The sequence below is a fragment of the Pseudorasbora parva genome, chromosome 1, assembly GCF_024679245.1.
Source record: "Pseudorasbora parva isolate DD20220531a chromosome 1, ASM2467924v1, whole genome shotgun sequence".
NCBI classification, from domain to species: Eukaryota; Metazoa; Chordata; class Actinopteri; order Cypriniformes; family Gobionidae; genus Pseudorasbora; species Pseudorasbora parva.
The window spans coordinates 62,948,138-62,973,412 of NC_090172.1; the positions used below are offsets into that span (position 1 = coordinate 62,948,138).

The 25,275-nt window shown below is 36.5% G+C and overlaps 1 protein-coding gene and 1 long non-coding RNA gene across 3 annotated transcripts in view; both read left to right on the top strand.

Annotated features, from left to right (window-relative positions):
• LOC137071707 (Fc receptor-like protein 5) overlaps positions 1-25,275 on the top strand; it is a 173,284-nt gene that overhangs the window by 77,956 nt on the left and 70,053 nt on the right. The window lies entirely within an intron of this gene.
• On the top strand, positions 7,139-8,552 carry LOC137080227 (uncharacterized). Of its 2 annotated transcripts, XR_010906107.1 has the most exons (5): positions 7,139-7,217; positions 7,407-7,477; positions 7,592-7,679; positions 7,791-7,908; positions 8,205-8,552. It is a non-coding gene; the product is annotated as an uncharacterized lncRNA (long non-coding RNA). The 2 variants fall into 2 exon arrangements; XR_010906101.1 differs by lacking the exon at positions 7,139-7,217 and having other exon boundaries at positions 7,239-7,477.

Here is a 25,275-nt window from a genome sequence, read left to right on the forward strand (position 1 = left end):
TGTATTAATTACACACAATCCATCTTCCCGTTCTGCTGATCCTGCAGCCAATCTGGCAACCTCGAGTCAGGGGGAGGGGGAGGGGGATACACCGCTCTACAGTCATTTGAAAGTGCTTGCAGTACCAGCTTTGGCCACAATCTTACATACACTTTCTTTAAATAAATATCAATTATCAAAACCAATAATATTACCCCTGTATCAGTTTATCCAACTTTATTCTTCATCTTCCTCTGCACACATAACACCCGCCTCTCCTCACTGTGCACTCTAGCGCCCTCAGTGTTCACTAACAGTTATTAACAGGACACGACATAGTGTTGATCCACAACAACATTTACATTTAAAAGATATAAGCGTTCAAAACTCACAGTCTCTCACTCCAGCCAATAAGGATCAGTGATTTTGATGACATCACTCTTCAGCTTCTCATCAGATTTTCTGTCCAATCAAACGCTCCCTAGAATCTGTTCTTTAAAATATCTTCTTTTGTGCGGTGACATTTATGAAGAGTTTAGGACAGATCGAGTCAATTCACTTCATTTGATTTTGTGAGATGTTTAATCATAACTTCTGTTTGTGCACTTCTTACAGAGAAACCTAGAGCTGTTCTGACTGTAAAGCCTGAACCATCACAGATATTCAGAGGAGAGACTGTCACTCTCACATGTGACGTACAGGGGGAAGGATGGACATACAGATGGCTGTGTGGTGGTAAATATAAGAGCTCTAATGAGAAAGAGTTCAAGATCACTGCAGATCACACACAGATGTGCAGCTGTTACGGCTGTAGAGGATCAGGATCAGGATCAGGATCAGGATCAGTCTGCTCTCACTCGAGTGATGGAGTGACTCTGACTGTGACGGGTGAGTGATCATCACTGATATCAGGATCTTTCTCAGATGGATTATTAAAATGTTTGCTTTGTGTTGAAATAAGGGCTGTCAGTGTTTCCACAGGATTTGATGATCCTGATTCATCTGTTTGGGGAACTAATGGTCACTCTTATGTGTTAAACATAATCAATAATCCACTAAATACACTTCATTACAGAGAAAAACAACAAATTAATAAAAATAAAATAAAATCATAAGAGGACTATACATGTATTAGTCTAGGTGAGTGTGTAATTCAGACTTTATTATCTGAATTTAATTATAATATACGTTTATGAAAAATGATTTATATTGTTTTGGTGCAACTAGATATGACAGAATAAGATTTAAATAATATTTCAGTGCATAAAACCGTGATAATATGAAACGCTTCAAAACAAAACCGCACAAACCGCTTATGGGCCGCCGAGAGCAGAATGATCTTAAAGCAGCACACACTCACAGCACACAGCGCTGCACATTTAACAGTTCACTGATCATTTGTGTCTTAACCGTTTTAGATTAGAGTAAGTGTGTGTGTGTGTGTGTGTGTGTGTGTGTGTGTGTGTGTGTGTGTGTGTGTGTGTGTGTGTGTGTGTGTGTGTGTGTGTGTGTGTGTGTGTGTGTGTGTGTGTGTGTGTGAGTCCTCTCCTCTGTGTGATGCCAATCCTTGTGTTGTGTGATCTAACACACACTCAGTAGCCAGAAACAGCAATAAGCTCCAGCAAGATAAAGTCATTTTGAGCAAATCCACAGGCCTTTATCTACAGATCAAATATCATACTGAAGAGAGTTTAACTGCTGACTGTCATGAACGAAACGACTCGCCTTTACTCTCTTCCGCTGAAGTAAATAAAGCCGCCAGTGTTTAAATATGGAGCTGATATTGTGTGCCTCGAGTCTGCGTAGTAATGAGCACAAAGTGGAGCCGGTGTTACAATATATTCGGTTCCAGAGGGCAGGGGCGTAGCTAGCAATTTTGGTCCCTAAAGAATATGAGTTTGGGCTCCCCATCGTACCAAACATACAGGCTAACCTATAGTGATCCAAAATCATGATCAGCATTAAATTATAAACACTACTCAAACAAAAGCTTGAGAACGGTATGATTTTTAAAAGTGTTTTTAAAGAAGTCTCTTTTGTTCACCAATGCTGCATTTATGTTTTTAAAATATATAAAAGCTGTAATATTGTGACATATTATCCAAATGTAAAATAACTTCTCTATGTGAATATAGTAAAGTGTAATTTACTCCTGTGATCAAAGCTGAATTATCATCATTACTCCAGTCTTCAGTGTTGAAATCAGTTGTGTAAAACATTTTTTTAGGATTATTTGATGAATAGAAAGTTTTTTTTATTTTTTAGAAAGAACTTAAATAAATACATAATGTTTTCAGCAAGAATGCATTAAATTGTTCAAATGACAGACAGACATTTATAATGTTGCAAAAGCTTTATATTTCAGATAAATGCTGTTCTTTTGAACTTTCTATTCATTAAATTATCCTGAGAAAACTGTTTTCAACACTGATAATAATCATAAATGTTTGTTGATCATCAAATCCTCATATTAGAATGATTTCTGAAGGATTATGTGACTCTTGAGACTGGAGCAATGGGGATAAATTCAGCTTTGATAGCAGGAATAAAATATATATTTTTAAAAGTATTCAAATAGAAAAAAAAAATTACCAGAGGTGGGTAGAGTAGCCAAAATCTTTACTCAAGTAAAAGTACTGTACTTACGGATATATTTACTCAAGTAAAAGTAACAATCTTAATAGTTACTAGTTACTTTCAATCTGATTGATAAGATCCAAAAACCCTGAATTTCAGACTACTTAGAGAGCTTTCACACACCTCCAAATATATATATATATATATATATATATATATATATATGTTTGTGTGTGTGTGTGTGTGTGTGTGTGTGTGTGTGTGTGTTCAATTGTTAAACAGTGTAAATTAATGGTGTGCTTGGCTAACCACAGCTCTTTTTGAAACATACTTTGTACTTATTTTAATAAGTATATGCATTCTTAAAAATACAGTCCCATTTTTAAATGTATGTATGCACTGCAGACTGTTGTCGCTCCGGATTAGGGATGTCAACGATTAATCGATGATCGATTAATTGTCGATAAGACATTTGATCGATACGACTTATCGATCATCGATTAAGCAGGGTCATGCGCGTGCGTGCGGCTCAACGGGAGGAAAAATGATGCAATGACTCGCTCATGTAACTTAGTCCAAGTGCACTTCTGCATTCGCATCAGATTGTGCTGAAGTAATTTGTAATATTACATTTATTTTGTAACGTTATATATGTGATCAATCATAAAGGATGCGTTTCTTTTAGCGAAATAAAACGCACTAGCAAATGGCTTCAGTCAGTGATGGCTACCGGTTTTCATTCAGTGCTTCGGCTTTAGCGCATACAGAGCAATGCATAATAACGATGATTGGGACTGTCATGTTATATAACAGAAATGAGAACACTGTTTTAATAAATGGTTGTAAAGTCATTGGGTTTAGGTGCCGTGTTCAGACTCAGAGCGTTGTTCCAGGAAGAGCGCGTCTCCCATTCTGAATATGAATATCAGCAACTCCATTCAAGTTCACTTGTGCATTCGCATCATTTTGTGAAGATATATAATTTGTAATATTTTGTTAACTTTATATAAATTTGATTAATCTCATAAAGGAAGCTTTTTGTTGAGTTAAATAACGTGCTAGAAAAGAGCTTCAGTGTAACTTACCAGTGTTGATTCAGCGCATCCGCTTCAGCTCGCACAGTTTAAACAGCAACGCACGACTAATAATAATTGATTGGGACTGTCACATTACATAACATTAATGAAAACAATATTTTAATAAAGCGTTTTGAATTAATTGGGTTTAGGTGACGTTTCAGCACGTTGCTCTTGCAAGTGCGTCCTCAAATTCTGAATAACAGATCTGAGGCGGCGTTCGTGTTGTATTACATGTTATATTTGGTTATTAAATAAGTAATTTAATTAAATTATAAATAACATCGACTAATTTTACAATCCCATAGCCCTTTGTTTAGATAAAAAAAATCCTTCTCATTCATTTGGTGAAGAACATGGCGTTTTGAGCAGCATTGCACATAGGCACTGCATGAAAACCCTGGAATACGGGATTATCCGGGCATGGTAAACTCCTGTGTAATTTGAGGTTTACCGGACGTATGTGGGAAAAAGCGGATCAGAGTAACACGGAACAGTATATTTCAAGATACACCCGGAAACCTCACATATGCGGACATATACAGGCATCCGTGAAATTTCACGGAAATATACAGCTGAAACACTGCTGGGTGCTAGGACTGGTGACTGTTAGGTGTGAAGAAGGCCTTTCAAATGTTAATGACACTGAGGTGTTGGCTGTTCTCAGAGGGAGGGGTGGCAGGGGAGGACTTCAGGATTGAGGAATATGACTCTTAATCAAAGTTTTTATAAAAACACTATAAATAAACACCCCTAAGATATAGTCACAAAAACTTTAAATTAAGAAATTGAATGGAACAAATAAAGGAAAATTAACCAACCATTTTAGAACAACCCACATTTATTGTGAAGTTTTACAAAATGCAGTTAATAACAATAACATTTAATAAAAAGGAATGTACATTAATATGAAATAATGAAAACATGGCTTTAAAAACACACAAAAAAACCCAGATATGCTCAAAATAAAATTAAAGGAATAAAAAGAAGGTCGTTGGAAATCGCATTGGGCTAAATCTCAAACATTGTGCAAATGGTAATTATGGCTGATACCTTTTCTTTTGTTTGACTTAACTGCACAATGTATGTACTTAGTACACATCTCCCTGCAATACGTTCCACAGGTAGGAACGCTGCTGCACAATCAGTCTGTGTCCCATACCTCCACAGGGTTCCCAAAGAAACATCTGTCTGGATGAGGGTGCAACCACGAAACCTTTGCAACAACATGGCGTATAGGACGTGTGTTAGTTTTTAACACTGATTATAAGAAATCTCTTAATGACTCCAGCAAGCAGCTCTGCATTTGGGTCGAGGACTGGTTCGTCCAAGAATTTGTATTTCTCTCCACGCCTCTCTTTTTAAAAAACCCAGGTCTTTTTTTACCAAGGTCTCTAATGACTGAGTTAGTTTGGGGTACAGATATTCCTTGCCATTGAAGCTTATCATCTTTTTGGACAGACAGCATATTCAGTGAAGTTGTCGTACTGGTATTGCAACAAAATTTTAGTTGGCTGTAGGGTCAACAATGTTGGCAGATCAATATTATAGTTTATAGAATTAAATAAGACCTAATTAATTTATTTTATTTGTATATTTAGTTGAATAACGTTGATCATAAATTTAGTGTCCCCAACTGAGTAAGCCAAAGGCCACAGTGGCAAACCCAGGAGACACCAATCAACACTGAGAATATTTCCAATGAGCCATCAGTTGTCTGAGGCATAGCAGCAGTGCAGTGATGGCATTGTCGGAAATGTTGAACAATGCTTGCCAGGTTAAAAGCATTATTGCTAATAGCTTTACAAGTAATAAAGCAGAGCTGTCTCTATTGTCATTATCTTCTTGAGGTTTGTCATCTTTAAAATACAAATGTTCACTGTGCTGACCATCTGTAAAGACGTGTTGCTCTTCATGGTCACTGTCATCATCTGAAGACGTTTCACTGAGCTCCAAGGAAAGCCTTCTTCTTCTTCAAAAAAAAAAAAAAAAAAAAAAAAGACATTTGTTAGAGTTTTTTTTTTTTTTTTTAGAAAAAATTAATAGAAGTGTAACAATACACATCTGTCTGTGTGCATCAATTTAAATGTAAGGAGCCTTGCCTTCAGATCTGCCGAATCTTGGTTCTCATGTAAATGCTTGGTTTCTTCAAATATGCAGAAATCAACTTGCTCTTGGTCTCCAATGTCCTCTGTAACAATTAAAGAACAATACAACGATTTTAGCTACACACAAATTTACATAAGCTAAATACAAAGATTTAGTTTAAACAGTGAAACATCACAACACCAATTGATTAATGGCTGGAGCTATGCATTTGTCTAGCATTATCTTAAAGTTATCAGCTTTTTACTAAAATCCCTTAGAATCACATATCATGCACTTTACAGTACAGTGTACAGGTCATGATGGGCCATAGAAATGTTAATGGACCATTCGTAATAGTTTATCCAAATAACTTTAGTTATTGTTAGGAATGGCCCATCATGATTTAAATGTTCAGGAAATACAGCTATGACCAAATTTGTAATAAATAAAAGTTACAATGTATTAACAAGACTTATGCCTATACTGGAAAAAACAAGCAAATCACTATTGTGTCAACTCTAACCAAAGCAGATCATAAACATCAGTGTAATGTTGCACGACATCAGTAAATATATAAACCAACTGCTGATGATCACTATTTTATTTTACTTGTCATTTGGTTTTACATTAAAAAAAAATGTTCAGTAACTTACCAAAATGAATACCAGCATCATCCCAGTCCACAGGTCTCATTTCGTCTGGATGAAGTTCATCACATGCACTCACTTCCAGCTCTGTGTTGTGATTTGTCTCAGCTGTAATCGCTCCATTGTGAAAAAAAAACTTTTTTTTGTGAAGATAAAAATATGCATGTGAAACATTCTCGTTGCAGTGGTGGCAAAACCGCCGAGCTCTCTTTCTCGTATTATTATCAACAGGTGGTTGTCCTTCCATGTTGATAGATAATTATGTCCGGCATTATATTTTTTCACCAAATTAAAGATACACCTGCGACGCGTCATACCGAGGGCGTGGTTTGAGTGGGGATTAGCAAGCAAACAACACGCGCCAAAGAGGGGGCGGTTTGAGGTTTGAAATCAACCACTCACAATAAAGGTGGGGACGGAGGCGCACCCAATAGTAGTGTATTGTTTCATGCGCGCGAAAGTTGAAACCTCCGCATTGTTTCCGGAAGGACAGAGAACTGATAGTTGTTTTTTTTGTGGTGTTTGGTTGAGATTTGGAATCGATCATTTTCGACAGATTTAATATGGAGAGTAAAAGGAACCTTAGTTTTTCTACTCCACTGAACAGAGGAGGACAAGCAGCCTCAAGCCCAGTTACTTTGAATGCCTTTATGAAGCAGCTGATCTCCGGCCAGAGTGCTATATATCGTCAGCTTACTACTTTAATATCTGCACAACATGAACGGGCTGATCTTCTCCAAGAGGCTCTCCAGCGACTTTATTCTCTCGAGCAAAAGTATAAGCAGCACGGACTAACTTACAGGAAGAGCCTAACAACACTGAAAAGATTTAAAAGGGCACGCAACGTGAGGTAAGTTCAGTTATTGTTATATAATGTGCCTGTAAACCAAAGTTGGCTTACAATTAACGTTAGCCTGATAACGTTATGTGTTTTGTCTCCAGCGGTTACTTTGATGGCCATCTTATTCAAACTTGAAAATATTGTGGTTCTTGCAGATTGTGAATACGTTTAAACGCATTTTAATTTCAAACTTTACAGGAATCTGTAAGGTGCCTTTGTGTGAAACCCAATTCAGAGAACAGCCCACACAAATACGATCCACAAACTGGGTAAGACTGCTTATTGTATACTGTAAATGTTAGGTTAACCTACTACTAACGTCATATGGATTTGAAATGCCAAAACCGAATTTCATTAATTATAACTGCAACTTTTCCCCCCAGAATAGTCATCACACAACCTCGCTTTGACCATTTTCCTTTGAAGAATTAAGGACAACTTTTACAGATGTTGACCCTGAATGTGTAAAAGGTAATCTTAAAGATTGTATTATTTTTTAAAGTAATTTTATATTAATATTTACCATGTGTGCTTTGTTTTGCTTACTTTTATTGGTATTACAATAATTAATGATTTATTCAGCAGGTTGCAAGACATATTGAGACACCACGGAGGAAGTAGTCTTTGGCTCAGCCTGAAAACGCCCAAAAAAAGACACACTATGAAGAACATGGCAAAGAACCGTCAAAGAAAGTGAAGGGTAAGTTAAGAAACTTGCTAAGCATTTATTTTCTGTTTAGGAGATATGATTTTGTCAATATTGTAATTAAACTTATACATTAAACCCAATACTTTGATCAAATCTGAGTGTGACATAACCATACTCTTTAGTGAATAATGCAAATTGCATGTAAACTGGAGTGAAGAGTTCTGCTCCTGTCATGTGAGCACCTTCCTGCGATTAAGACCGTACTCTTAGAATACATAGTTGCATTATTGTTGCACATGTAAACACAGTCTGTGTTTTAGTGGTTAAATTACTGTCATGTTTTGCAGTTGCTGGAGACCAGGTCCAGGTTGTACAAGCTAACGCAGAAAGAGACCTGTGAGAGACCGCAACAATAGAGCAGATGTCTGATAAAGATGATGCTGTTGTTGATGGAAGGCCAGTGTGGATGATGAGGTCTCCACCAAACAGAACTACGGTTGTCTGCGCTCTGCCAAGTGCCACGAACCAGACTAGAGGCTGACCCATGCTACACGTCACATCATCAGTGCATCATTATAATGTATTTTTACAATGCTCTTTGGAAATGTTTCCACTTATATATATTGTTTACTTAGAACATATATTATATGCATTTTTTTTCTCTTATTTCTTTACATCGCTGTCCTTTAAATAGAATTTGCTCACTTTTTTTTCCCCATTCATTTTATAATATGTTTACAATGCTCTTTGGGAGTTTTTTTTTTTTCACTTATTTTTATTGTTTACTTAGAACATCTATGTATATTATATAACCTTTTTTTATAACATTCTGGTTCTAATTTTATGTTTAAATTTTTGCATTGTCTCATTTTATAATGTTACATTTTAGATACACTGTGTATTTATTTCTTTATATCGCCAACTTTTAATATGTTGTGTTAATTTTATTTTTCATGCCTTTTTTACCCTTTCATTTTAACTTATGTTTATTTTATATAGTTATATTTATATTGTTTATTTGTTCCTTTTAAATGCCTTTATTTTTGTATTTTTTGTTCTTTACATTTTCATCCCTTTTAAATACATTTTGTTCACTTGTTTTTGTTTATCCATTCTATTCTTTTGCTTGTTTAAAATGCTCTTGATAATGTTTTATGTACCTCAATAAATATTCCATATTTTCCTAAATTGTTTTTTGTGTGTATTTTTCCTTTGGGGGGAGAGGGGGGTGGGGTTTATGGTGTATGAGCAGTATCTGCATAGCTGACCTATAACCAATCAAATCACTAAGCTATAAGGCCTTGGGTGGGCTAAGTTTTAAAAGTAACCAATAAAATCACTTTACTGGGTTTTCAATGTGCCCTGTCCTCCAATAGCAGTTTGGGTTTTGGGAGTGGTTTTAAAAGAACAACCAATCCAGTTTGAGTTAAAGGGCCAATAAGGGGATGGGAGGCAAAGCTGCTCAGAGGTGTGAAAATGTCTCCTGAAAAAACCTGATGGGATTAATTGCCATGGCAACAAATGGCTGTAGCATGGAAGTATACGGCCACAACATACATCCGATTTGGTATCATTCCGGATGTATACGGATATATACAGATCCATGGAATTTGACCTATCCGGCCAGTATACTCCCGGATTCTTCCGAATTTCAGCAGTGTATACAGGAGTATACGGGTCCGGATACACCTTTTTTCATGCAGTGAGGCCTACTGTCATGCTGTCGGCTATAAGCCACTGCTGTAGACGCATATTTCAGTATTATGGTTAACGATTAATCGATTAATTGATCGTTAATTTAAACAACGATCGGTCATGGGAATTTGTGAAAATTGACATCCCTAGTCCGGATATGTGTATAAATGCAAGATGTCACATTAGGCTATTCAATTTGTTTCGTTTTTAGCCTGATCTCATCAGTACCTATGGCAACGTTTTTGCAAACCACAAAATATGCACCAATACGTACATATTGCGACAGTTTCAAAGTGAAATGTCCACTGGGTGGCGCTAAAAGCTCATTTTTTTCCAGAACAGATTTGCGTGAATCTGACATGTTTTGTTACGTTGTGTTTTTAACGTACACCCACACTAAACCTACCCGAAAGTGTTAACAAAAGCAAATGTGACAAATAAAATTGTGTCCATGTATTTTTAGCTTGTGTTTAGAACTCGTCTTTGAGCTCTTATCATGACTCGTTCTTCATGGGGTTCGTTCTCAAGCTTTTCGCATTGCAAATACAAATCTGTATCAGCTGAGCTATCGAGCAAGTCTGGTGAATCAGAAAAGCAGAACATGGAGCTGTGACGCAAACTTCAAAATTTTTTAGTTTACAAACCATAGACTAAAAAAAATGCATTTTTCTGCCTACAGTGTTCATTTCTGTTGGAATTCTTGCAGTGTGTATTGGTCCGTATTTTGTGGTTTGCAAAAACATTGTCACAGGAACATTTTGCCAATGAGGTTGCTCGTTTTGTGAGAAAAAAAAGATATGTAAATGTGCAGATGTGAACGTTTGTTTGTGGACGTGTGTTTGGAGGATTCAAACGATTTGTCAATGCTTGCACAAAACCGCATATGAGGAAAACACTCGGACAGTGTGTGAAATAGTATTTACAATAAAGGAAAAGTGCCCATAGTTACCAAATTACCATTAATAGTGTTCAAATATAAGCATCATTGTTACACTTACCGCTGCTTTCTCAGGTTGGAGCTGGAATTATTGTATGCTGAGATGTCAGTTCATTTTGGTGCACACAGCATGCATTAAATTATGAAACTGTTATTTTTGACATCTTGGACTGAAAACAGGCTAAACTTGAGGCCACGTACGGGTGATCTGCCGTAGCTCACACACATCTCCCTCTGCTTCGGCCATCTTCTGACTAAACGCGCGCTAATTTTATGCGGGTGATGCGTATCCACTTCTCGCGAAGGAGCCTCTCCAACGTCGCGAGACTTGCGAACAAGTCATTATTTTAAAATATATAATTAATTATCACCATTGACAGTAGCGGAGGAACGCCACCGAATGTAACGAAGTAAAAGTACAGTTTTTCACAAGAAATGTACTTGAGTAAAAGTAAAAGTACCCATTTTTAAATACTCTAAAAGTATACACAAAAAATGTACTCAAGTAAATGTAACGAAGTAAATGTAATTCGTTACTACCCACCTCTGAAAATTACATTGTAAAAATTTTACTCAATAATAATGTTTTTGCTGTATTTTTGATCAAAGAAACGTAACCTTGGTGAGCAGAAGATACTTCTTAGAAAAACATTTTATAAATCTTCCCGTTCTCAGACTTTTGACCGGTAGTTTATATCTGTGTTAAAAAGCACAATAGCTGCTTCTCATCTCCATCAGCCTCTCCTTCTTCCTGACCTGCATATTCCCCTTCTCAGTCTCTAATGAGCTTTGGTTGATGCGGTCTTTGCAAACTTCTCTCGTAACGCAGCTGTTTAGTGAACTTACACATCTCATCCTGCACTTTGTGACTGTTAACTGAAGTGTTGTGCTGGAATTCACACTCAGCAGCTGTGAACATTAAGCCCACGGCCAATTTTTTTTTTTGATTATTTGAATCTATTTGATTATTTTTTAGATTATTATTAGTAAAATTTACAAAAAACAAAATGACATTCTTTTTATTTTCAGTGGTGAAAAACGTAACCTAATGAATAGACTATCGCTGTAGCGTCGGGTTTGAGGTTTGAGGTATAGTTTGTTGTCGAGTGTGAAGACATCTCTAATTTGACAGTTAACCATCTGTTCTCACTCAGTGATTGTAGGATACGCGGATCAGGACGGAACCATCCAGTAAATGGAGGAGAGATTGTTTTGCTAGAATTGCAGAAATAAGACATCATTTTGTTTTATTTGTTACTCTGGTAGATAATACATTTACAATTTATATTTCATTACTACTAGTACTGTTACTACTAATAAAACGATCTCTGGAGGCCCCAAAAGTTCATGGGCTCTTAGAATCATCCTAACTCCATGACGCTCTCGATGGTGCCTCTGTAGAAGGACATGATGGGGTTCGGGTGCAGCTGGCCAGAACGCTCTCGATGGTGCCTCTGTAGAAGGACATGATGGGGGTCAGGTGCAGCTGGCCAGAACGCTCTCGATGGTGCCTCTGTAGAAGGACATGATGGGGTTCGGGTGCAGCTGGCCAGAACGCTCTCGATGGTGCCTCTGTAGAAGGACATGATGGGGTTCAGGTGCAGCTGGCCAGAACGCTCTCGATGGTGCCTCTGTAGAAGGACATGATGGGGGTCAGGTGCAGCTGGCCAGAACGCTCTCGATGGTGCCTCTGTAGAAGGACATGATGGGGGTCAGGTGCAGCTGGCCAGAACGCTCTCGATGGTGCCTCTGTAGAAGGACATGATGGGGGTCAGGTGCAGCTGGCCAGAACGCTCTCGATGGTGCCTCTGTAGAAGGACATGATGGGGGTCAGGTGCAGCTGGCCAGAACGCTCTCGATGAACCTGACCGAGCCGTCGGTTTTAGGAACCAAAACTATCGGGCTCGCCCAGTCACTGTTGGACTCCTCTATTACTCCCATATCAAGCATTGCACCCAATTCTTCCTGAACCACTTTTTTCTTGTGTTCAGGTAATCTATACGGCCGGCTACGAACTACCACGCCCGGCTCGGTCTCGATATGGTGCTGAATCCCGGTAGGGGCGAGAACACGTCGGCAAACTCCGCCTGTAACTTAGATAAATCAGCGAGTTGGAACGGTGAGAGGTGATCTCCACTAGGGGCCAGCGCGACTAATTGTGTTTTTATGCTCGCCTCTGGCCCGAGATCATCCTCTCCCCCGATCACCGTTGCCAACAACACTGATTCAACCTCATTCCATTTTTTCCAAGGAGATTCAGGTGATAAATTTGACGAGCCCCGTTCCTATCGGACCGTATAAGTAGTTAAAAACCCATTCTAATGGTGTACGCTTGCAGTGTTGTGGACTGCTATAGCCGCTCTCATGAACTGCGTGGGGGAAAAAACCCTCAAATGACGTGTAATTTTTTTGTTTACCAGCCTGGAAACAACAGGTGAAGGTGAACTGAAACCTCAATGAAAATAAACAGCTTACCCAAAATGTGTCTTTATAATTTGTCTTTATTTATTTATTATTCATAGCCGATATATTACAGATTTATGATTTCTGAACCGCATATGCGTAACGTTACGCCACAAATAATGTAAACACATCTGGAAATTCTTCATTGCTTCTCTCAGTAGAAGGACTCTTGTACTTGCACCTTTTAAGTCCAGTAAAACTGTTTAGTACTGTAACTTAGGCTAAAGTTGCGTTCACAATTCAAATCATTTCAAAGCTGCATTACAGGCCATACTCTCATATGTCATCCCTTATGATTTAACGTTACGCTATGGAATTGCGATATGATATATGTTGATTAAACAAATGACCCACTGGCTGAGATCAAGCAATATTATTTTAAATATCAGATACAGACCTTTTTGTTGGGCTATATAAAAAAAAAACTGCGAAAGAGAACTCTGGGTGACAGAAATCATTCGGCTAAGTTATAACCATACCTTTATCTGCACAGAGCGATGTGTTCCCGAACATGTTCTGTGTTTCTTCATTTGCATCCACATTTTGTGCAAATTTGATATCCTCCAGGACAACACTGCATTATTTTTTTTCTATATCCAAAGTATTTCCATACTACCAGCGGTTAACAACGGCGTTTTGCTTTCACCTGGGTCTGCGTCACTGACGACTGTCCTGTTCGTCTCCATCTGATATTTGCGCGTTGTTCTCTCCTGAGCTCTCTATTCAATGTAGTCATTTCCGGATCACGTTTTTTCCCCTCCCCTCTTTGCATTAGGGGGGGGGGGGGGGGGGGGGGCACTCAGTTTCAGTCAATCTCATGTCAATCTTGAGTACCTATAGAGTAGTATTGCATCCTTCATATCTCCGAAAAGTCTTTAGTTTTATTATATTTATAAAAGAAATATAGACTGTACCGAGTCTTTCCGGAAAAAAACGAGCGGCTGGAGGCGTGTGGGCGGAGCTAAAGAATGACGAGCGCACAGCTATTTTTTTATTTTTATTTTTTTAAATGCTTTATTTGAACATTCAGTTTGCACTATGGTACAAAATCAGAACAAAACAATGATTACAAAATAAAAAAAAATAAAAAAGAAAAAAAGAGAAGGAAAAAAGAAAAACAAAAAAACAGGCTAAGCAATACGATAGTTCAAGTAAAGAAAAATACCACAAAAAGGAGAAAAGAGGGCATTACACAAATTAAAGGACAATTACAGGTTGAGTACAGTGAAAAGTTTGTAGGCTGTGCAAACTGTCATTGTTCTAAGAGCTTTTTTTTTCTTGTAATAATACTATAAAGACAGGTTTACAATTTGTAAATTTGCATTTACGAATGTAAAATCTACATAGAAAAAGAATTAGGTTTATTATGAAACAGGCATTTGAATCTGCTTAAAACAAATTTGAGGTTCATTGAAAACCCTTGTAAAATATTATTTGAGATAAACAAACTAACATCTTTCCAGAGCTGGGAAGTATAATTGCACAACCAAAATAAATGAACAAGAGTTTCATTGTCATCCTGGCAAAAGGAACATTTGGAGTCAAAATTAGATCTAAATTTGTTTTTAAGAAAGTGTTTGACAGGATAAATGTTATGAAGTAATTTGAAAGATACTTCTTTAACTTTGTTGGTAAGGAGAAATCTGTTTTGAATAGACCATATATTTTCCCAATTTAAATTGTCAAAGAGGTTGTTCCAATATGAACCTGCAGGTGGGGCAGAGACAATGTTCTCAAGGAACAGAGCTCTTATTTTATAATTTCTCCCTTTTTTGCCGGCAAAACATGTCACCCACAGATGTGTTAACAGGTTCAGGAAAAGATGTTATTCCTAAAGAGAGAGTATTATTTCTGAAAAGCATGCAGATGCCAGATGGAATAGCATCCATAACAGTGGCAAACTCTTTAGGAGTCACAGGTATATTATATTCTGAGAGAAATTCTGTGTAGAGTAGACCCTCCTTGTTAAAGAGCTGGCTAACATGAAATATTCCATTACTGAACCATTGATTATAGAGCAAAGATTTATTCTTAAACAGAATATTTCTATTGTTCTATATGTAACACCGGTGGGGAGAAAAATTATGTTTGTAAATAAGTGTCCATGCCAGAAGAACTTGCTGGTGAAAGTTAGAGAGTTTTACAGGGAGTTTTTGGACATCCTAATTACACATTAAGACAAACTTTGTGCCACCAAGGTGCGAGAAGATAAATTCAGGGAAAATATTCCAAATAGAGGAGGGATTTCTTAGGAATCGGTTAAGCCAGTTTATTTTAATTGTGTTATTCAATGAATTAAAATCAATGAAATTTAATCCACCCTTATTTTGGGAATTTACTATGACTGACTTCTTCAAATAATGGGGCTTGTTTTTCCATAACAATTTAGACAAGATTCCGTTGATTAATTTACATGTGGGTTTGTTAATGTACAGTGACTGAGCGGCATAAGTAAGGCGAGAGAGGCCCTCTGATTTAACCAGCAGACCTCTGCCTTTCAGAGAGAGGTCTCTCTGTAGCCAGCAATTAAACCTTTTTTTTTTTATAACAATTGAGTTAAAATTTGTAGAGCATCTTTGATTATCTTTAGTTATCTGTATTCCCAAATATGTAACACAATTTTTAACTGCAATACCATTAATCGAAAAAGCCATACTGGTTTTAACTGGGAGTAGTTCACACTTATTAAGATTAAGGTGTAAGCCTGAAGCTTTCGAGAAACACTGGAGAATATTTAGGGCTATTGGTATTTGGAGAGAGTCTTCTAAGAACAGAGCAGTATCATCTGCTAGCTGACTAATTATTATCTCAGTATTTCCAATATGTATGCCTTTTAGATGACTTGCTTTGATATATGAACTTAGAAATTGTGTCGCAATTAAGAAAAGGTAGGGAGAGACTGGACATCCCTGTCTAACACCCCTTTTTAAGGAGAATCTGGGCGAGGTACTATTACTTAACTTAATTGAGCTATTGCTATTCACATATAGCATTTTCACCATATTACAATAAGGATCCCCAAAGGCAATTTTGTGCAGTGCTTGAAACAGAAATTCATGTTCTACACTCTAAAAAATGCTGGGTTGTTTTAACCCAATGTTGGGTCAAATATGGACTAACCCAGCAATTGGGTTGTTTTAACCCAGCGATTGGGTTGTCTTAAGCAAATATTTAACCCAACCGCAGGATTAAAACAACCCAATCACTGGGTTAAAAACAACCCAATTGCTGAGTTAGTCCATATTTGACCCAACATTGGGTTAAAACAACCCAGCATTTTTTAGAGTGTAGTGTATCAAACGCTTTATAATAATCTAGAAATAAAATAAAGCACCGTGTTTCATCAATAATGGAGTTTAAAATACATTTTAATCTTTTAGCCAGAACTAAAGCTATAATTTTGTAGTCATTATTTAGCAAGGAGATTGGACGCCAATTATCTATGAGATGGGGATCTTTGTTTGGCTTTGGGATTAGGGTGATGATTCCCTGACATAAAGTGGGGGGAAGAGTTGTTCTCACTATGCTTTCCTTAAAAACCTCTAATAGAAATGTGCTATTTTTTATTGAATAATTTGTAAAACTCTGAGGTGAGTCCATCATTTCCTGGAGATTTTCCATTTTTTAACAAATTAATAGCGTCAACAATTTATTTCAGGTTAATAGGGGCGTCACAGAAGGCTTTATCTACCATATTCAACTGTGGTGTATTCTGGAGAGACTCGAACAAATCATCTGCATCTTGGTGGCAAAATTTGGACATATATAAATCACTATAGAAATGAGCACAATACTTTGCGATAAGTTTCTGATCTTCACTTAATGTTCCATCAATTGTGAGTTTAATTATATATTTTTTTGGCTTGCTCCCTTTCTAGTCTAAAGAAGTATGCAGAACTTTACTCACTTTCCTCAAGCCACTTTCTGCGTGATCTAATTTAGGCTCCCTCAGCTTTATTTTTATCAATTTTATCTAATTGGTATTGTAGTTTAGCAAGTTCAGTTTTTTTCAGAATCAGTGATATCTTCCATATTTTTAGCTAAAAGATTTGTAATTGTATACTACACTAAGGCGACATCCATTTAATAATTTAAATAAATATAATCATTTACAGTTATTATTGCAGTGTGGCTACTTTTATGGTGTAAATATAATATATCACTATTTTCACTTAGTAAATATAATCTACAGCTATTTGCACTTAGTGAAATATCACCTATCGCTAAGAAAATATTATTTTCACTTAGTTCAAATATAATATAATCTATTTGCTATTTATTGGTGAAAATAGCAATTATCTGAACTACTGTGTATATTCTATCACCAAACACATTAAGATTAACACAATGGGTCAGACCGAGTCACTTTGTGTTTGTGTTTCTTCTCAGCTTTACCCACATCTACACTGACTGTGACTCCAGACAGATCTGTGTTCACTGGAGAGACAGTCCATCTGACGTGTGTGATAGAGTCTGATCTCAGTGACTGGAGATATGAGTGGTATAAAGACCGTAGAGACAGTAATGTGATGTTAAAAGATCATCAACGTTACACTGTAGACGGAGACACTCTCAGTATTGGTGAAGCTCTTACATCTGATCAGGGTCAGTACTGGTGTAGAGGACAGAGAGATGGAAGACCAAACTCATCACTAGAAGGCTCTGCTGTTTATCTCTCTGTGACGGGTGAGTTGAGTATTATCGCCCTCCTAAACTCTCTATGATCACAAATACAATCAAGAGACTGTTCAGACTGAACTACTGCCGTACTTAATGCAGCTCAGTGTAAACTGTATTATATCGGCCTTCATAACAGAACACATTATACAACAATATATTATTTAAAGGAAGTGAAAAACACAACATGACATCATCAACATCAGCTGAGGGCTGCGATAACAACTCTTAAATGACAATATCCTGACCGGACTACTGATGCCAGTGATAGAAGTGTTTGAGATTATCAGAGCCATTTTAGGATTCATTAAAATACATTTCTTACATACAGTTCCTTTAACATCGTCACATGACCTCACTGCATGTTTAATTCAGTAATATTTTACACTCTTAAATAGTTTGAGAATTGTAAATGTTGTACAAGCTGAAATTCTGTGTAAATAGAAAATAACACTCAGTCTCATGAATGTTGTGTATGACACGATGTTTCCAGTGATTAGTTTATTAAAAAGATGATCAGAAATTACAAGCAATTTTGACGTATACAATAAAAACTGCAAGAAATCTAGATCTTTAATTTCTGATGAGACGAACACTGTATTAGGAGGTTTTGAGTTGATAACAGTGATCATGAGACTGATGATGTTTCAGTCAATAATTACTCATATGTGTATTAATACAGAGAGACCAAAACCTGAAGTGATAATGAAGCCGGATCAGCGAGTGTTCAGAGGAGAGACAGTCACTCTCACATGTGTCATACCGGGAGGAGGAGACACTGAGTGGACATACAGATGGGAAATAGAGGAAACCAACAGCTGGAATAAAAACACTGTCAGCCGAACCTCAACACGAGAGTTGATCATCAGCGGAGTTGAAGACTCTCACAGCGGTAAATACACCTGTACAGGACAGATGAAGACTCAACGCTCTCAGCGCAGTGATGCTGTTACACTGACTGTATCAGGTGAGTCTTCATATTCACATCTGTCTGATGATAATCCATATTTCAACACTTATAATCTTCTGCATCAGCCGCTTCTGTTATTATTAGAGGAACAAAGCAATTCTTGGTCATTATTTTTGTCTTCAGATGCAGAACTGCACGTCTTGTGTGTCACAATTTTTTTTTATTAGGATATTTTTTATAGCATTATATACAAATTATGCCTTTCTAGTAGGGCTGAGTATCATTTAAAAATATAAAAACCCTTTGCCTTTGTTCAGTTCGTTTCATGGTTTGACTCCTTGAGGAAGGAATATATGCCTCATGCTCCAGCACACACACAGCACCGGCACGAGTAGCCTGATGATTATGAATGTAAAAATAGCAAAGAGCCGTTTGGAGGGATTCGAGTTCTCCGTCATTTCCATCAGCAGGAAAACATGAGGAGAAAAGAAACATGAAGTGCGTTGCTGATGACGTTCTTCCGGCTCAGCTCTTTATGTCGATCATATTCAGTCACACCGAAACGACCGGCTCTTAAACACACAATCACTTCTGATTGGTCATAAGTGCAGGAGAGGGGCCGGCTCATTTACTCAACCAATCACTATCTCAGCATCATGAGATAGTGATTCAGGCCACGCCATAGCAACCATTTAGAGCACCCTAGCAACAACTTCCATAGACTACCATTGAAAGAGATCAAGAGATAATCTTTGGATAGAAGTGTTATAGAAACATAAGGGTGGGCTCATTTGACTTGAGGCAGCAAACAGCCAATCACAAGTCACCTTCAGCACTTCCTATCTACGCCCTAGCAACCAATGCCGATCACCCTAGCAACCCAAACCCAAAGAGCGATATCTTCTAATCTGAATGTCAGAGGCATAGGGGTTGGATTGTATAATTTATACTGGCAGAGATTTTTTGGAGTATCGTCATTGGCAGCTGTCAAGTCACTACATAGCAACCAAACACAGTACCCTAGCAACAGTTTAACAACACCTATAACTCTGAATCAGAACATCGTATTGAGGCCTTTTGACTCATGTTAGCAAACTGGACTTTCAACATGCTAAACATGCTAGCAGTGAATAGCTACATGCTAATAACAATTAACTTATGGTAAAAATTATGATAAAAACAAATGAAAATGTGCTATCATAACATTAACAACATGCTAATGATGGTAAAATTATGTAAGCAGCATGTTAATTGTGTTAACATTATGACAGCAACATGTAATAATGTTAACATATTTGCTAAAAACATGCTTACAACATAGTTATTGTGTTAGCATCATGCTAAAAACATGCCAGCAGTGAAGCTGCACACGGCAACCACCACTCAGATTTTCTTCAGGAAATGTATATTCTAGTTATTATTATAATAATGTCCAGGGTATAATAGCGAGGTTAAAAACATAGTTATATTTTATTATAGTTTATGATTTTAGCTCACTTTGCAGCAAAAGCATTCTCTGTTGGTTTTTATTATTTGAGAAATAAAAACTTGTGTTGAAAAGTTCTGCACATGGTTAATTATTTGTACGACTACATCACAGACTCAAGTCTTATAAAAGCATTAGATTGAAAATATTGACATTTCATAAAAGTGTGTAAAATAGAAATGCAGTCTAAAATTGCCTTTCTCTAAATGCTAATGTTCTTTGAGTATTTATGTTGTGTCGGTATATGGGGCGCCGTTTGTAAAGCGGCTCACGCTGAAAATAACAGCAGCATTTTGTCACATTTAGCTACAAACAATGTTTAAAAAAACTGGTATGGATTTTTGACGGTCACTTTTTAGCACATTTACAACAATATTTATCAACTTGGAGATATTTTAAATGGTTAAATCTAAATATTAAATGTTACAACTAAATATTAAATGTTAAATATAAATATAAATGTTAAATATAAATATAAATCTAAATGTTAAATCTAAATGTTAAATCTAAATATAAATGTTAAATCTAAATATAAATGTTAAATCTAAATCTAAATGTTAAATCTAAATCTAAATCTAAATGTTAAATCTAAATGTTAAATCTAAATCTAAATGTTAAATCTAAAACTAAATGTTAAATCTAAATGTTAAATCCAAATCTAAATGTTAAATCTAAATATTAAATCTAAATCTAAATGTTAAATCTAAATGTTAAATCTAAATATTAAATCTAAATCTAAATGTTAAATCTAAACGTTAAATCTAAATGTTGAATCTAAACGTTAAATCTAAATCTAAATGTTAAATCTAAATTTAAATCTAAATGTTAAATCTAAATGTTAAATCTAAATCTAAATTTTTAATTTAAATGTTAAATCTAAATATCAATGTTAAATATAAATGTTAAATCTAAATATAAATGTTAAATATAAATGTTAAATCTAAATCTAAATCTAAATGTTGAAGCTAAATGTTTCGGGTCAAACTAAATATTTAACTAATATGCAAATTCAAAATGCCGAGAACCGGAAGTGCCAAAATAAAAGCTCGAAGAGGTCAGTATAGCATCGTGTCAAATGACTAACGAATACAAATAATTGACTGGAAATTGACTCTTGGACATGGATTATCGTCATAATAACTACCTAAATAATAAACACTTTTGGAGATAATATTTATGGTCATAATAGCAGCCACGAGGGGTCTCACTTTGACTGAATGTTATGTACCGATGCTCTCGGCTAACGCCGAATCGTTGGACATCTTGAACGACAGCCGTACCTGGTCAGGGGCTGGCGGGGAAATGGGCTCTTGTGGCGTTTAAGCATGCGAAGGTGATAGAGAGTGATGGCATGATGAGTGAAGACATAACATTCAGTCAAACTGAGACCCCTCGTGGCTGCTATTATGACTACAGGTCATCATAAGTCCCGCACTTTTCATAAAAGTGACACTAGCCTAACTTACTCTTCAAATACAGTTTCTCCAAAAGTGTTTATTATTTAGGTAGTTATTATGACGATAATCCATGTCCAAGAGTCAATTTCCAGTCAATTATTTGTATTCGTTAGTCATTTGACACGATGCTATACTGACCTCTTCGAGCTTTTATTTTGGCACTTCCGGTTCTCGGCATTTTGAATTTGCATATTAGTTAAATATTTAGTTTGACCCGAAACATTTAGCTTCAACATTTAGATTTAGATTTAGATTTAACATTTAGATTTAACATTTAGATTTAGATTTAACATTTATTTTTAACATTGATATTTAGATTTAACATTTAAATCAAAAATTTAGATTGAGATTTAACATTTAGATTTAACATTTAGATTTAGATTTAACATTTAGATTTAGATTTAAAATTTAGATTTAACATTTAGATTTAACATTTAGATTTAGATTTAACATTTAGATTTAGATTTAACATTTAGATTTAGATTTAAAATTTAGATTTAACATTTAGATTTAACATTTGGATTTAGATTTAACATTTATATTTAACATTTATATTTAGATTTAACATTTAGATTTAACATTTAGATTTAACATTTAGATTTAACATTTAGATTTAGATTTAACATTTAGATTAAACATTTAGATTTAGATTTAACATTTAGATTTAGATTTAACATTTAGATTTAACATTTAGATTTAACATTTAGATTTAGATTTAACATTTAGATTGAACATTTAGATTTAGATTTAACATTTAGATTTAGATTTAGCATTTAGATTTAACATTTAACATTTAGTTGTAACATTTAATATTTAGATTTAACTATTTAAAATATCTCTAAGTTGATAAATATTGTTGTAAATGTGCTAAAATGTGACCGTCAAAATTTCATACCAGTTTTTTAAACATTGTTTGTAGCTAAATGTGATAAAATGTTGCTGTTATTTTCAGCCTGAGACTCTTTACAAACGGCGCCCCATATCGGTAAAGCACATACTGCACCCTTCAGATTTCATTATATATTTGTATTGTTTTTGTCATATATATATATATATCATTCTTGTTCTGTTCTGAATATCATTCATTTTAAAGGATTATTTCTAGAGTGAGGGTCAACTAAAATAGCCTATATCTTATTTAGCAAATGGGCTAAACTCTTTCAAACCAGACCTGTAAAGAGCGGGACACGAACCGGCGATCATTTCGGTCGCTATGGAGTCAGACACTATATCGACTGCTGCGCCGCTTGTAAGCACTATCTGGGACGGGTTCTTTTATAATAGTGATGATTTCTCGTTTTGGAAAGATTACATCCAGTTATTTAGGCTATTCTAACGTGACAAGTGTGTAACAAGTTGAATAGGCTAGGGGGTAGGATAATTGCTGAATATGAAGTCTTAGCAAAAGTTATATTAAAGTATGATAATGAGTTGTGATCTTGTCTAATGTTTAATGTTAGTAAAGATGAAAATATCCAAAGAGTTATAGGCTATTGTAGATGAAAATACCCTATCAAAGGCACTCCTTTGGCTAAAATGATCCGTGCTGAACTTGTCTGGTCTGACTTAGTTCATCATGGATTGGGTGAGAACAGTTTAAAATGCCTGGCTGTGAAAATCGCTGGGTGTGGCTCATTATACTACAAGCAAAACGCCGTAAATAACGCGTGCTCTGTGCAACCAAAGCGGCATTTCTTCCGCCGTCATATGGCAAGCTGAACGGCGTAAAAAGCGACGCTTTTCAGGCACACTAAAACGCCGTAAAATACGGCGTCCTTGATGTTTTTCACGCGTTTTTTACGCGTTTGTAATCACAACGGCGTATTTTGCAGCGCAAATACTGTTTTAAACGCCGTGTTTTATGGCTTTTGACTGTAAACGCGATTCATCTATACTCACTCACCTTCTGTAACACATACAAGCTCCCATATATACTGTACCAGCTCAGAATTATTATTTTTTTAAAGTCCTAAAGTAAACGTTATAACTCCAGGTCATTCCAGCATCTTACATTACCCTGTCAGGCTTGCAACTGGGACTGGGGAGCTAAAATCCTTTAAAAAGAACTGTTCTGCACAGCTTCTTGCGTATGCTTGCCCTCTGTAACTCCAGGATAGTTAATTTAGCGATGTGTTGCAGCCTTACTTTGTGAAATAGGCCTACAGACACCACAAATGACACAAGCATGAAATGATAATGTATAAATTGTAAAATAACCTAAATTATTGTTCAGTCTTACTTGTGAAATGTAATCCCATGCGATCTGGTATCAATATTGCGTTATTGCAACCGTAAGCTGCATAAAATACAGGCATAATTGCTCGCTCTCCATTGGCTCTGAATGCTAGCGTTGGGTAGAGAGACCCAACCAATATGGCGGCGACGCTGGATCATGCTCCAGCACATCATGGGGCGTCTACGTATATGATGTCTATGGTTTAAAGGCTCTGTCGTATAAAATAGCACAACGGCGAGCGCGTAGAAGAACGGACGAGAGACGAGGCGCGCGCTACTGAGCCAAACTTAACACTTGGGTGAAGATGACAGAATAAGACTACTGCACACCGTGGTTTTGATTTTTTTATAGTATTAAAGTAATTTAGTTCAGTTAGAGGACAGGCCGTTCAAATAAACACTGAAGTTGTCTGCTATATGATCCGAATGAGCGTCGCATCAGGAGTCAGATCTTGAGCTAACAGATGATCACGGAAGATTTGGTTTCAGTGAAATGTAAAATGTAAAAGCGCCTAATAAAGGGAGTTAGTCATTGTGTTGTGTTTTTTATTAAGAATAATAGGCTAATTCTAAACCGAAACTAAAATCTGCTTGGCCGCACATTTACTGACGAGCTGTCATTCACGGTGTGCGCGCACTGGCGTTTTCAGTTCATATGGAAGCTTAACTTTTATAGGAATTCATTGAAAGCACTCGCTTTGCATCCGCTCCCGTTATTAATGCCTGTGCGGTAATACCGTTATTACCGATGTGGTCACATCACACTTTGATTAACCGGTGGGAAAATGTCACCGTCACAAGCTGTACATTCGCGAGATGGATGCGCATTCCTTAGAGTTTATCACAGATAAGGACAAGAACGTAGGCTAATAGCCAAATGTAAATGCAGTCAAATGCAACCTATGAAATACAATTCTATCGCAACAATAAGAAAAGAACAAATGCGCATATTGTCATAACACACAGTTCTGTTGTGTCTATGAACAGAAGCTATTCCCAGATATTGCCAGATAATCACTTTACCTCTACAAAAACAGAATTGGATCGTTTGTGATTCTGTCTGTCATGATTTCTTGCATTGTCTTGAGCCAATTCTCTATTGTTAGCCTGGATAGCCCACAGTCATTATGGTTCATCATATCGCCTTCTACTGGATCTAAAATGCTCTCTGCCTACATCTTAGCATGTTAAGAGCTACTTCTGAAGTTATTTTGGTGAAAGTAACTCAAAAGTAATACACTACAAGTAGTAGTGACTCCAGCCAGATCTGTGTTCACTGGAGAGACAGTCCATCTGACGTGTGTGATAGAGTCTGATCACAGTGACTGGAGATATGAGTGGTATAAAGACAGAGTAAAGTTACAGACGTCTGAGCGTTACACTGTAGACAGAGACACTCTCAGTATTGGTGAAGCTCTTACATCTGATCGGGGTCAGTACTGGTGTAGAGGACACATTAATGGAAGATCAGTTTCATCACAAGAAGGCTCTGCTGTTTCTCTCTCGGTGACGGGTGAGTTGAGTATTATCGCCCTCCTAAACTCTCTCTACATGATCA